A 14831-nucleotide genomic window follows, 5' to 3' on the forward strand; every position below is an offset into this window, starting at 1 on the left:
TTTCTCCCTATAACGGTTGGCGATAGTAAAATATTTTCACATTCAGAGAAGAAAGTTGGTGATTGAAATTTCGTGAATCTCGCCGCAAAGAAAAACGCCTGTGTTTTAGTGATTACCATCCCAGATCGCTTATCACATCTGTGAAACTCTCTCCCCTCTTTCCTGATAATACAAAATGAACTGCCCTTGTCTAAAGTTCTTCAGTGTCATCCGTCATTCATATCTGGTAATGATCACATAGAGCACAGCAGTACTCTAGCAGACCACGAACAAGCATAGTCTAGGCAGTCTCTTTGCTAGACCTGTCACATCTTCTAAGTATTCTGACGATAAAACGTAGTCTTTGTGGTGACGGCAATCACGATTCCAGGGAGTATCTCACCGCGGCAGATAATCAGCGCTCGAAACACTCGTAGTGCAGCAGCTGTATGGGTTGACAGTACGAACTATGGCGATGTTCGCCAGCGGCCGTAGCTGCCAGCCCATGGGGGTCTCGTGTGTGCATAGCGATTGGTCTATGCCTCGTTAAATACTGGAGCAGTGAGCTACGGCAGACAGTTCTCTTTAGTGCGCAGAGTCGTGTACAGCCTCCAGTTACCGCCCAGTCTACAAGCTGCCGTGTTCGTCCGTCGTCTCCGAGACCTAGGCTCCGTAGCCATCGGTGGCCAGCGCTGGACTCTTCGTAGGCATCACTTAGAAGTAGAGTCACAGGAATTTAATATTTTGGAGACTTTTAACAATTTAAACGTCTATTGTGCTGAACATTTCGCAATAAGACCATTTAAGTTGAGTATGTCTTCATATTTAATAAATATCATTTTATTGCCATTTGTTGGGAATCTTTCTGATTGAAGATAATCTACTCCGTCCTCCTGCATTACTAACAGTCTATTGTTTGCCTTCTTACAGCTTTACCTATATGATCGTTCTAACTTAAATGGTCCGCAATTGTAACTCCTAGCTATTTAGTCAAATTGACAGACGATTGTCATTTTTCGCACCACTCAGATATGGTGTGTAAGTCATTGTGCAATTCGTTTTAATCTTCTGATGACTTTACTTAAAGGTAGATGACAGCGCCATCTGCAAACAATGTTACAGGGCTGCTCGGATTATCTCCTAAATCGTTTATGTAGTTTAAGAATAGAAGAAGGCCTATAACATTTCCCTGAGAAACGTCGGATATCACTTCTGTTTTACTCGCTGGTTTACCGTTGATTACTGCATACTGTGACTTTTCTGGGAGGGAATTTCGGATCCAGTTGAACAGCTGAAGCGATACTCCACAAGCAAGCAGTTTGATTAGAAGTTTCTTGTGAGGAAAGGTGTCAGAAGCCTTCTGGAAACCTAGAAACATGGAATCAATTTGAGATCCCCTGTCTATAGCACTCATTACTACGTGTGAATAAAGAGCTTGTTGTGTTTCACAAGAACGATATTTTCGATATTTTCTCCATCCGTGCTGACTGTGTGTGTCGCCGGCCGCGGTGGCCGAGCGGTTCTAGGCGTTTCAGTCCGGAACCGCGCGACTGCTAAGGTCGCAGGTTCGAATCCTGCCTCGGGCATGGATGTGTGTGATGTCCTTAGGTTAGTTAGGTTTAAGTAGTTCTAAGTTCTAGGGGACTGATGACCTCAGATGTTAAGTCCCATAGTGCTCAGAGCCATTTGAACCATTTTTTTGTGTGTGTCGATAGACCGTAACGTTCGAGGTAATTCAGTAGATGTTATAATATCCTACCGCAAACTGACGTTAGTCATATGGGTACGTAATTCATCAGATTACTCCTATTTCCTTTCTTGAGTTTCCGGTGTGACTTGTGGAGCTTTCCAGTCTTTTCGTACGGTCCTTTCGTCAAGCGAGTGGTTGCATGTGATTGCTGCGTATGGGGCTATCGTATCACCATATTCTGAAAGGAACCTTATTAGCAATCTATCAGGACCGGAAGACTTGCCTTTCTTAAGTGCTTCAAGCTGCTTCACTACAACGAGGAAATCTATTTTCAAGTTACTCATGCTGGCAGTTGTTCTCGATTCGAATTCTGGAATATTTACTTAGTCTTCTTTGGTGAAGGAATTTCGGAAAACTGTGCATAATAACTCACTTTTATGGCGCTGTCATCCGTTGTATTACCATTGATATCGCACAGTGAAAGTATGGATTGTGTCTTGCTGTTTTTGGCGTACTTTACATACGACCAGAATCTCTTTGGATTTCCTGTCAGATTCCGAGACAGAATTTCATTGTGGAAGCTATTAAAAGCACTCCTCACTGAAGTCAGCGCTACGTTTCGAGTTTCAGTAAAAATTCGCCTCTCTTGAAAATTTTGTGTTCTTTTAAATATGGCATACTTTTTTCAGTGCTTCTGCAATAGTATTCTGACCTGCTTTGCTTACCGTGGGGGATCAGCGCCATCTTTTATTGGTTTATTTGGTATAAATCTCTCAATTGCCTCAGATACTGTTTCTTTGAGTTTAAGCCACATGTCATATACACTTACATAGTTATTTGGGCAGGAATGGAGCTGTCTGTTACAAAGGCGTCAGACGAATTTTTGTCTTCTTTTTTAAGTACACACTTTTGATGAATTTGGATGTTGCAGTGGTCAGTCTCGCTACAACGAGAGGTAAAGATTAGGTTAAAAATAAGAGTGAAAAATCCGTGGTCCGACCAAGATTCGATCCTGCGTCCTCTCAGTTTTCAGGCTCGTGCTTTACCGTTATTCATCATTCACCGATATACTCGTAGTTACGTTCCAAATCGCCATGTTACGCACTACAATTCGGAGCCGTCCTGCGCCAGAGGTCTGCAAACATGTAGACATGAAGAATAAAGATGTAGACTGTTAATAACATTTGTTTTACTAACAACGCTAGTACTAGGGAGATGGCAGCACAGGTACAATTTTGATATCAAATTGATATGCAGATTAATTAAATTCATCAATTAATCACCCCTACCCATCATCCAACCATCCCTACCACCCCTAACCTCACCCCACCCCCTAGATGATGTCATGGGTTTTCCCCAGCCAGCATGAGGGTCCTCGCTCCTCCCCATCCCTCCCCCTCCCCCACATACCCTATTGGCGGGAATTTAGAATTTTGTCACTGGTCTGTGCTGGTTCTCACCCCTTTCTGAAACTCGGACCCTGGTCCTTCTGGATAGAAAACTCAAGTTCACCCACCCATCACATCGAAACTGCCCAGGTGTAGGAGAGCAACGTTAGGTTAGCGTAATTTATTTACTTTCGTTGGAAAACTGAAGTAAATATCGGTTCTAATTACGTAATTAATCATAAAGGTCGGTCATAATTACACAATTATATGCATAACGCTGGAGAGAGAGCCCCTAAAATCGCAATACAGCTCAAAAATTGACGATGCAATTCAACTGGTGTTATCCTGCTGAGAAAAAATTTCACGATACCACTCGAAACTAGTGGCAGACGTACTGAATCTCTACCCTTCACCTACAAGCTGGCGGGAAAAGGGGTGCAGTGATAGGTACTATCTTCATTTTTTGGTGGTAGTTGTGTACAACTGATGAAATGCTGGTGTTGGACAGAGTAGAGGCTGGTAAATCTATTACCTGTAAGCACACAGCTGAGGACTGTATCTGTCGCTGTTTGATATCAGGATTTGCTACATACCCTTCTCCCTGCATTGCTCGACAATCACCCTGTAGTTCAGGTAATAGAAACTCAGGAAAGCCAATACATGCTACCGCAACTGATGGAAAATACTTCACTATTCTAACTACACAATTAAATTGTCGTGAATAAAAAAAACCAGCACTCATAATCAATGGGTCATAATACAACACATGTACTGGGGACTAGGGCAAATCGTCACCGGAAAGATTGCACAAGAATAGAGGGGTGGCAGTTGAACATGCGTTCTCCCCCATGTACCGTCAGGGACTACTGAACTTAGGGTCATTGTTACTTCCCCTCATCCCTCCCTCTCCAGGCTTTTTCAAATGGACAGCTGCTACCACTTCCGCCAGCAGCTATGTTGACTGCAGCCTCCCACTGATCTGGTGGCGGAGTCTTTGACCACCAGAGCACGTGGTTGGGTGGTCGAGGCAGCGGCCCTGTGCTAACACAAAAGGCTGTAACAACACTTAAACAATGGGACATAAATGACGGGCACCCCAAGTACAAGCTGCTTGTTCATCTAAAATGTAACCGCGTCTTGGCTGGAGCACAGTTGTTTCGGGTGACCACACACGCACTGGACCCGTCCCCCACTCGCAACCGCACGCTATTCTGTGATGGAGAACACTTTTTTATTCCAGTATTACTATACTGATTCCTGGCACTTATAATGGCCACGAATGTGTATAGGCAGTCATGAGGAAACAGGTTTACGCGGAGGTCATAATGTCATGGCATACCTCCTAATATCGAGTCGGACCGCCTTTTGTCCGGTGTAGAGCAGCAACTCCACGTGACATGGACTTAACAAGTCTTTAGAAGCCATGCCGCCTCTATAGCCGTCCATAATTATGAATATATCGCCAGTGCAGAATTCTGAGCACGTACTGACCTCTCGATTGTGTTCCATAAATGTTCGATGAGATTCATGTTGGGCTATCTGGGTGGCCAAATCATTTTCTCTAACTGTCCAGAACGTTCTTCGAACCACTTACGAACAACTGTGACCCGGTAACATAGCTCATTGTCTTTCACAAAAATTCAATAATTTTTTTTGGTACTGGAAGTCCATGAATGCCTGAAAATGGTCTCGAAGTAGCCGAACATAACCATTTCCAGTCAATGATCGGTTCAGTTGGACCAGGAGACGCAGTCCATCCCATTTAAACACATCCCTCACCATTATGGAGCCACAACCTGCGTGCATAGTGCCTTGTTGACAATTTGGGCCCATGGTTTCGTGAGGTCTGTGCCACACTCGAACCCTACCATCAGCACTTACCAAATGAAATCGGGATTTATCTGACCAGGCCACGGTTTTTCAGTCGTCCGATATGGTCACGAGTACAGGAGAGGCCCTGGACGCGATGTCATGCTGTTATCAAAGGCACTCGCGTAAGTCATCTGCTGCCATAGTTCGTTAACGCCAAATTTCGCAGCACACTCCTAACGGATACTTTCATCGTACGTTCAATATTGATTTCTACGGCTGTTTCACGCAGTGTTGCGTGTCTGTTAGCACTGACAACTTTATGCAAACGCAGCCGCTTCCGTCAGCCACTGAGAGAGGTAATACCAGAAATGTGGTATTGCCCGCACACTCTTGACCCTGTAGACCTTGGAATACTGAATTCCCTAATGATTTCCGAAATGGATTGTCCCATGTGTCTAGTTCTAACTACTATCCCTCATTCAGAGTTTGTTAATTCCAGTCGTGCGGCCATAATCACGCCAAAAACCTTTTCACATGAATCACCCGAGTATAAATGACAGCTTCGACAATGCACTGCCCTTTTATATCTTGTGTACGTGTTACTACTGCCATCTGTATGTGTGCATATCGCTATCCCATTATGTTTGTCACGTCGGTGTATAGCAGCTGTGGCTCAGGTTATATGGTGCAGTCTAATTATTGACTGATGTATTGTGTATTGTGTATGATGTCGTAGAATAACGTGATCCAGAAATCCCATGTTCAAGTCCCACGTGTAACAGAACTAGTGGTGAATGCAAGTGATCGGATGCACTTCGTGGCGGTGCACTAAAACTAGTATTGCTGTGAAATAGATCGTCCCCCTCTTCGCTAGGGCTGTCTACTCGGAGTTACTGCATCACACCTGCGTGTTGCACGGCTGCCACAAATTTAATTACTGTACTTGCGAGCCAACGCCCTCCCTGCCATGCGAAGGCTTTTACGCCCCCTTTCTGCTCATCCAGTCTGCGTACCGATCCATCTTCTGGAGACAGCGGGAAAGAGAAACTTCGCCGAGTGGTCGCTGATAGGCAACTTAAAACCCTGCATGCATTGTCGGATACTGGCTTCCGTGGCCGATGTCTTCAACACATCGCTAGTGTGATGACGCTCCACACTGAGCGATTCGGAGCGTAGCAGTGCTATAACAAAAGTTAAGTATAATAATAACAAAACTGTAGAACTGTCGTGTCTGTATGTCTGAACACGCTGATCTCCAGAACTGGTAGACAAATGTTCATGGCTGTTTCATAGATAACTTCAGTGTAGCTTGGGGCAGCGTATAGGCTTTATTTCATCAAAACCGGACCACGCGAAAAAGATATCTTAGTGTAAAACTTTATCTAAAACCATCCTGTCTGTCTGTCTATTTGACTGTTTGAACACACTAATTTCCAAAAGTATCAGATCAACTTTCGTGGGGTTTTCATTGGTACGCAGCTTGGGCCAGGGTGTAGTCTACATTTCATCAAAATCGGATCACAAAAGCAAAAATTCATGATTAAAATTTTTATCCAAAATCGTCTGCTCAGCTTAATCGTTCAGACGTTAATCACCAAGGCGTAGTACACCAAAGAAGCAATAAATGGCACTGTTAGCTTTTTAACTCAGAGACAGATTAATTTTCCGAAGTTAACGTCAGCGACAGAATACAGCGCCGTAATATTATCGTTACGAACACTAACTAGCAGCGAATTTATCTTGGCTGGAATATACGGATTTACAGATTTCACTTTGTGGTGAAAACCTTAACGACATTGCTTCGCTTCTTTCAGTAGGTTTTATTTACGTCGTTTGCTAGGAAAAACGGATTTAAAAGTTTCCTTTGTGGTTTTGGCGACTGCTCGCTATATTTTGATTTCGATTTGTTTAGGAATAAAAGTGCCTTGGAAACGAGTATTCTCTGAATACACGAGAACAGCCAAGAGACTGAGGACTTTGCAGTCTCAAGAATCCAAAGAAGATCATGATACGAGACTTGCTGTGGCCTGAGAACATCGGGCTTTATTTCGGTCTTTGAACTCCTTGCGAAAACGACGCGTGGCGTAACTGTGACAGAGTGTCACGCATTGTCTCGCTCATCAGAAACCGCCACTCGCAAAAGCTTAAAGTTAATGATCTCGAATACAACGTCATAAAAGCCGAAATTATGATGGGAAGTGGTGCAGGAAGAGAATTTTTATATCCCGAAACCCGCTTATTTCCAACAATTTACCATTTCGCTGTAAACGTGTACAATTCCTAGTGAGCTTATGTTATGTCACGACAATAAACAGAGTACAATGCCAGATGCTGCATGTGTCGGGCGTGGACTATAGTGTCAATTACTTTTTGCACAGCTAATTCTATATGGGTCTCTTCGGTGTTAGTGAAGCAACCAAGCACTTTGTTCATATCCCTAATCACACTACTACAAATGGTACATAAAAAGAAGCTATATAAGGCAAAAATACATTCCACATATATGAAGTCTCAGTCACTGCTATAAATAAATACACAGGAAATGTAGGGTTTCTCAGATAGGTAGCAATAATTGGCTGCTGAGAGAAGGATGCAGACAGATCCTCAGTTACAGATTGTGCGCCATTACACCAGATAAAATCCAAACTCTCTAAGCTGTGTCACGTGCGACACGACTAATGAGGATGTCATATTCAACGATGCCCTTGATACTATTCAAGAGATGTAGCCTGTGTGAGTAGTATACCAAGAGCAGTGTGGTCCCACTTTGCATTGTTACCAAATTTATTCAATATGGAGAATCCAAGATGGCGGCCATAGATGTGGCAACATCACAGTGACATCATGATGGGAAGTTCAAATTTTGGCGGGAAAATAGGTCAATTGCGCCACCTACACTAACCTAGCCCCCTCCTCTCCCCATTTCCATTCCCCCTTCCATATCCCCTCCCAAAGCTGAGAATTGGTGACATAAGGACTCAGGCTGCGCTGCTGGGTAGGACAGATTTAATTCTTTATTTTGTGCGTATTGTCCCCCCCCCCCACTCCTGCCCCCCCCCCCCCCAAATCAGGAAATTGGCAGGAAAAGAACTCAATCTGTACTGGGCTGCCAGATAGGATGGACATAAGTCTTTATTTTGTATGCGTTGTTTATTTGAATAATTTGAGTTGCCATGGGCAGTAGCTCCATCCAGTGTGTTCACCATGAGGTATGGAGTCCATCTGACCTAGTTCACAGCACTGTCACCACAGGACGCTGCTGTCCCTCCCCCTCTCCCCTCCCGTGACGTTTCCAAGATGGCGATCGGGGGAAAACGCTGGGAAAAGGACTCATTCTGTATCTATCTGCTACGCTTGAAGAATGGACATAATTGTTTACTGTGTTCAATGGATGAGATGTCTGTGCTGGAGAAGGAGGAGTACATTAGCTGTAGCCATGCATGTGAGGACTGTGTTGATAGCAATGATATCTGGTGAAGATGAATACACCTCATGAAATAATAAATATGCAGTCGGATGGGGCTATTTTACACTTTGCAACTCATGCTGATAAATGTTTGTGCTGTAACCATAGATCATTCGATAAAAATCCAGTCAGTCTCCTGAAGCACAATATGCTAAGACATTCACCACAGAGTCTCTGCCCCTTGCTGGAAGAGAGGCACTGAGCTCCCTGCCTCAAGAGCCTCCACACCACCCTACATTAAGACCATGCAATAACCACAAGGCTGCACGCTAAGCACTTCCTGTCATGCTGGAAATACCCGTGGCCCTCCTCCTCCTCCCATACCCGGTGCACGGATACCATTTCGCTGAACACGAACTACTTCACGAGTAATTACATCTGATGTTATGGAATATTGTCACACACGTAACTTGAAGATGTCACGTGAGCTAAATGTACCACTGCTCAAAGACAGAGAGACTGCCTTGCAGATGGGGCGAGAATATTTAAACAATTACACATTTTATTCCAAGGAATACCACCACCGCCACACTTAAACACAGATTCTAAAAAGATTGCACCACACTTGTGAAATCATCCCTGAGAAACTCCGCATGCTTTTGTGGGAAATATCCTTGTCTTTGAGTACGGGCTGCTTCAGGAGTTACTAAATCTAATTGAATTTGCATCTAAACACACTCTGAGAAAAGATCGCTGCACACTAGTTTACGTCAATTTTTCGATGTATACCGCGACACTCGATCATGGACTCTAAAAGATAGATAGTGGCACACTTCTGAAAACTCCCTGAGACACTTCACACGATTTTGTGGGAAACAGATCCCGAAACCGATATCAGCTGTAATATCTGATTTCAGATACCAAACCTGTGGTGTCACCGCCAGACACCACACTTGCTTTAAATCGGCCGCGGTCCGTTAGTATACGTCGGACCCGCGTGTCGCCACTATCAGTGATTGCGGCCCGAGCGCCGCCACACGGCAGGTCTAGTCTAAATAGACTTCCCAGCACTCGCCCAGTTGTACAGACGACTTTGCTAGCGATGGTTCACTGCCTACATACGCTCTCATTTGCAGAGACGACAGTTTAGCATAGCCTTCAGCTACGTCCTTTGCTACGACCTAGCAAGGCGCCATATTCAGTTACTATGTATCCTGAACAGATAATATTGTGAATCATGTACCGTCAAGAGCGACGTTCAACATTAATGGATTAAGTATCAAACTAATTACGTTCGCTTTCTGAATTCTAATTCCTTATCATGCTCCAGACCTCACGTCAGTATAGTTCTTCCCTCCTCACGCCAGCCTGCGTGAGCTAAAACGCGTGCATTTCGGCCTCCTCTAGTAACACGGTGTTGGCTCTTCTGCCAACACAACAAAAACGATGATATATGGAAGTCAAAACAAATATCTCTGTAACTCGAAAAACAGGACGCTTACCACTTATCGAGTTTTAACTGCTTGTTTGAAGGCACTGCCAGAGAGAGAGAGAGAGAGAGAGAGAGAGAGAGAAATTTGGACTTCTACAACTGCTGTGGTGTACATTACTTTTGTGAAACAGCGAGTAGGCTTAGTTTGCATTTTCTTCTGCTGGAGTCAGGTACGTTATTTTCCTCACTTCTCGAAGCACACTCTGTGTGTAATCACAGACGGGAATATCAAGACAATTACACAAACAGAATTCGAAGCACTGTCCTACAGACGAAGAAAACGGCCATAATTTTCGATGTCCTTGGTCTGGAGATGCTCTAAAGCGACAATGGCGGGCGAGGGACAGCATCCCGTCAGAGGGGGAGTGTCTGCTTGGCCTTTTCTTGAACGCTCGAAAAAGAAGACATCACGTGACTGTCAGAACTTTCTGTAGATACTTTTAGACCGCCTTGTTCGAACCAGTCTGTGGAGTCTCCTATACACCGCTCTGCTACTGTCGAGGAAAACTATTTTCGATGTGAAACCCGCCAAACTGCTACTGCTGCTGCTGCTGCCGCCGTGGGACCACAGTCCACCATTTGTTTCTGCAGACGGACAAACTATGAGACTTTCAACAGGAAAAGTGTTTTGTACAGATCTGAAAAAAATATACAACAGTCATATTGCACTGACAGTGCAAAAGTGGTCTAAAGATTTTGAAATATGGAAACTGTGGTGTCACCGCCAGACACCACACTTGCTAGGTGGTAGTTTTAAATCGGCCGCGGTCCATTAGTACATGTCGGACCCGCGTGTCGCCACTGTGTGATCGCAGACCGAGCGCCACCACAAGGCAGGTCTCGAGATACGGACTAGCACTCGCCCCAGTTGTACGGACGACTTTGTTAGCGACTACATGGACGAAGCATTGCTCATTAGCCGAGCCAATAGTTAGAATAGCCTTCAGCTAAGTCAATGGCTACGACCTAGCAAGGCGCCATTAGTAACATTGCATGTATCGCCACAATCTCCAGATGTACCAAAAGGATGGATTAAAGTTAAGTATTCCAGAAGCTACGTACTTTTCTTTATAGCATTCATAACGTATCCTGTTTCAGACCTCACGCACCCTGCTTTGGCTTAGCGCGTGCCTTTCGGCTTCCTCCCATTGTGTCTAGGCTGTCTTGTCTAGACACAACAGAAACTATTGCCAAAGACACTTCCTCAATTTACTGCTCTTCTACTGTCGACAAAAGCTTGAATTTTTCAGCATGAAACCGATTTACAACTGAGCTGTATAACCACATGCCACATCGATGTAGTAAACCGAAATCATATCATGCACCATACAAAATCATTAATCCTGCATCCTACGTATAGCTATCGACCACCAGGCTCTCGTACATGAACCCCAAAGATAGACAGGTCCCAAAGAAAATATAACCACATGCACCATATATAGTCTTCACAGCACTAGATATTTCCCATGAGGTCGGACGGACGTCCACTGCAGTCAATGGTCACAGGTCAACTTCCCCACACACGCTGCCCCAACATATGATCAGAGCGTCCTGACCGGACCGCGGTCACTCTTTGAAGTGGTGTCAAAGGCTTGGCTGGTTCCCCTTGACACAAAGGAGTTACTGTTTCTTGCCCCAACCTGTTTCTTGCTTGCTCCATGCTTTCTACAGCCATCTCCAGATGTTCGCTACCGATAGCTTGCAATTCTGTTGATAAGGTGCGGAAATTATATCTCTAGGAACCCAAAATTTTAGCGAGGTGGAACGTGCTTCAAACCACTATGTAACATAGAACTTATCTCGTCTGCGAAGATCTTTATGTGAAAACTAGAGAAAATGTAGGTAACTCGTAGTTCCACACACAATTTTAACGAATACTGATGTCAATGATATAACAGATCCCGAATAATTCTTTTACTTACAAAGTCATCTAATGGGTTTCTCATGTTTAGAGAACTTGCAAATGTCTCTTTCACATGTCTTTCAGCAACTAGATGCAGACAATACACACAACATTCGATGTTCCCACAGCCAAATAAAGATGGGAAATGTGTAGAAGCAGTCAACCAGACAATTTACATGGCAGAGAATAAGTGTCCAGTGCATACACACGTCCATATTGAATCTTCTCAACTTTCTCATACAGAGAAAATACACAGTCACGAAGGCTGCCCAACACGAACTGAGTATTAGTTCACTATTCAGCCGCCTAGAGGGTGACATGGTTAGGACGGATTAGAGACTGTAATACAGGCTCTCTAGGATGGACGCATTCCTGTACCTCAACCGGGCTCTCCAGTCTGGACGTCTATCGCCATCAGCCAGAAATGTCAATCGTGGCTACAGCCACCACGCGCGCTTTCGCATGACAGGCAGAATCGTCCTAGGAAACCAGCCACATGTATTTTATCACTCTACTTACAATCAAATATTACATTTGCAGCCTCAATCTGATGACATTGATGAACGATGTATCGGAAATACCCCCTCCTGAGGACGGTGGCTTTGGAAATATCAAAATCTGTAGCATTCTTATGACTGTACATACTTTTCCATGCAAAAAAAATCTTTCATTCCCCTTACGTCTATGGCAATTTTCTACGTCAAATCCATACCTTCCTTACGACATGACAAATCCATTTTCTTTGCACATGTCGGAACACAAACATATTATATACTCTCTGATCACAGCGAATCTGTCACACATCCTCTACTAAGTGTAATACTTCTCCAGTAATTGAATGCTAGTGACACCAAAGAGTATTGAGCAAAAATCCGCGATGGATGGACATGACTCTTGTGTTTTTCTTGCGAGTGGCAGCAAGGTGTCTTAGGAAGAGAGACGTAATTGTCTTACAAGCCACCAGATGTTAATTACACGATCGCAACGACTATGTTACTGTCACAAGCACTTTTGGTTCTACAGGCGCACACAACTATCGCTAACGATAGCCGTGTTAAGAACTATACAGGCTGTGTAAATCGACTTGTGGTATAGCTTCTAAATCAAGTGGTTCTCCACACAAATACAGCAGCATTGAGTATACAAGGTGATCACGTGGTGCGTGTTAACAGAGAGAAAGTGCGTGTCCACGTCGCCGGGGGTGTAATCTCGTAATAAAATCACCGAATTTAGAAAGTAATATGGCTAAGAAACGTGGTATGAAGCCATTATTTGCAACTCCATCATGCCGCCGCTAGATATTTCTCCAGTATTTGTAACACATTCTATCCCGATGCCATGTAAGAGGTTCTGTGATATATCCACTGGGTTAAAGGAGATAGTTGACCGAGAATGATCACATGAGTAGATTTTGTGCTATCCGACGAATCACTTCTAGAAAAATGCTACGCTAGATTGAGGTCATAAGAAATGTACACTGCCTTTTCAGATCTATAGTGTTATCCACTGTGGTAGAAATGCTGTCTGCGGTTTGGAATCAGGTCTTTCCATTTGTAATCTTACCCTCCCACACATCACTATTAAATTTTTCTTAGCCTGATCATCGTTTTCAAAAGCTTCAAGAGGTGTAAGACATACAAAAGAAAAACTTTTTACTTATCTTCATTCTCTCTTCTGTTGGCTGCAATTCTCGTGTCTAGGGGTACATTCTTGAGGCTATAATTTTTTATAACGTTGTTGGTTGCAGAAGACTAAATAATTGGTGAAGTACTATCTGTTGCCATGATTTTCGCTTCTTTTATCCCATTATTCTATATCAAACTGACTTCACAACCTTCATTTTCACAAAACCAACAGTTACATTGTTCTTGACGTAATTAAAAACTTGTGTTTCCATCAGAGGGATGCCCAATACTCCCTACATTCCACAGTACCTACAGTATTCCAAAGAGTTTACAAAGCAAAAGAGTTTACAAACTTTCTAAACACAAGAAAAGTTTCCACCAAGTTATATCATAATTTCATAAATGAGTCCAAAAATAAATTTAATAAATATTGTCAGATTGTGCAAATTAATAATAGGAATTTTAAGTATGCCAGATATTTCGTAATTTCAAATATTTCTATAAAAAGAATTTCAGCTGTATTGATTGTAAGAAATTACATCATACCCAAAATCAAATGAAATTCTTTCAGTGAAGCAGCAATGATCACCTATGCAAGATTTAAAATACCTTTTGGTATCGCCTATTCCTATAAAAGGAAGGTTATGTTAGGGGAGAGTGTCCCATTCAACTACATACCTGTGTTGGATCGTATGGAGATGTCTTTTAATGATTACAGCCACTAGTGAATCATATTCATAGCACTTTCATATCTCGGAACGAGTCACCTTCTTGGAACCTATCTGCTACAGTAAAACTCCAGCGTGGGTTTAGACAGTCCCTATGCATCTTGTAACTGTTCCTCAGTCTCTGCAACGACATCCCTGCAGCATTGTGCATGTGATCACCCCAATTTAAGTCGGAACTGAGCATAAGTCAGAATATGCTACATTTAAGACCGTCTGTAACCCGTGGAGAAACAGCGTGAGCTGAGTTAATACGACAGGACTGTCTTTTTTGACCACTCGGTGGAAATAGTAGCATTTTGTCGTAGCTCTACTATGTTTGTACAATGTGTAAGGCCAGAGCCAAAACGAATCTAACTTCTGCTACACTAAGTAGTAACAGAAAATGACAGTAGACCCTACGGGAACTGGAAGAAGAACAAGGATTTTGCTACTGCATTGTGATGTGTTTCCAAACTATATACAGGTACTGCAGTCCAAAGGAAATCTGCATTCCTCAGGGTGCATTCACGTCTGTCACTAAAACATTCTTTCTCTCATCATTATTTTGTACCATCCAACAGAGAATAAAAAACTACGAACTATAAAAAAGTCCACCAACTTCATCCAGTAGAGAGCTCGGTAAGATATTACCACACCCCCATCTTCCGATATATATATCGAAAACAAATACCATCTGCATGCAGGCATCGAACATATGTGACGATGCTATTAAATTACAGGTATTGATCCACTCAGTGATCGAAGTCACCTGCACAGACCAGTGTAAATTGTCATCGCCTGTGCTGTTAGAGGATCTTATCCCACAGAC

This window comes from Schistocerca americana, chromosome X, assembly GCF_021461395.2.
Source record: "Schistocerca americana isolate TAMUIC-IGC-003095 chromosome X, iqSchAmer2.1, whole genome shotgun sequence".
Lineage (NCBI taxonomy): Eukaryota > Metazoa > Arthropoda > Insecta > Orthoptera > Acrididae > Schistocerca > Schistocerca americana.